Raw genomic sequence first — 429 nt, forward strand, 5'->3', positions numbered from 1 at the left:
GCCACTTTTAACAATGTAAATAGACACCCCGTATTTTTTATTCCATAGTAAGGGCAATTCATACAATACATTTAAACCGAGCTACTTTAATACCATCTCCGAACTTTCTACCACGACTCTGCTGTTCTTCAGCTGGTTCTTCCCTGTATACGTTGATTGACAGATGTCTCGTCCAGTCAGCGGTGAGTAATCCCAAACCAATGGCGCTGTCTCAAACTATACCTACCTCTTCCGGTTTGTCTGATTTGTCGTTGTGTTTTCTGACTTGTTATTTTGTTTTCGAATTTGTCATTGTGTTTTCTGACTTGTTATAATGTTTTCTGAATTGTTGTTGTGCTTTCTGAATTGTTATTTTGTTTTTTAGACTTGCATTTGCGTTTGTAATTTGTTATTTTGTTTTCAGAATTGTGATCTGCTTTGCACTTCTCG

Source organism: Sinocyclocheilus rhinocerous, unplaced genomic scaffold, assembly GCF_001515625.1.
Source record: "Sinocyclocheilus rhinocerous isolate Xijiao unplaced genomic scaffold, SAMN03320098_v1.1 scaffold2738, whole genome shotgun sequence".
Classification (NCBI taxonomy): Eukaryota; Metazoa; Chordata; class Actinopteri; order Cypriniformes; family Cyprinidae; genus Sinocyclocheilus; species Sinocyclocheilus rhinocerous.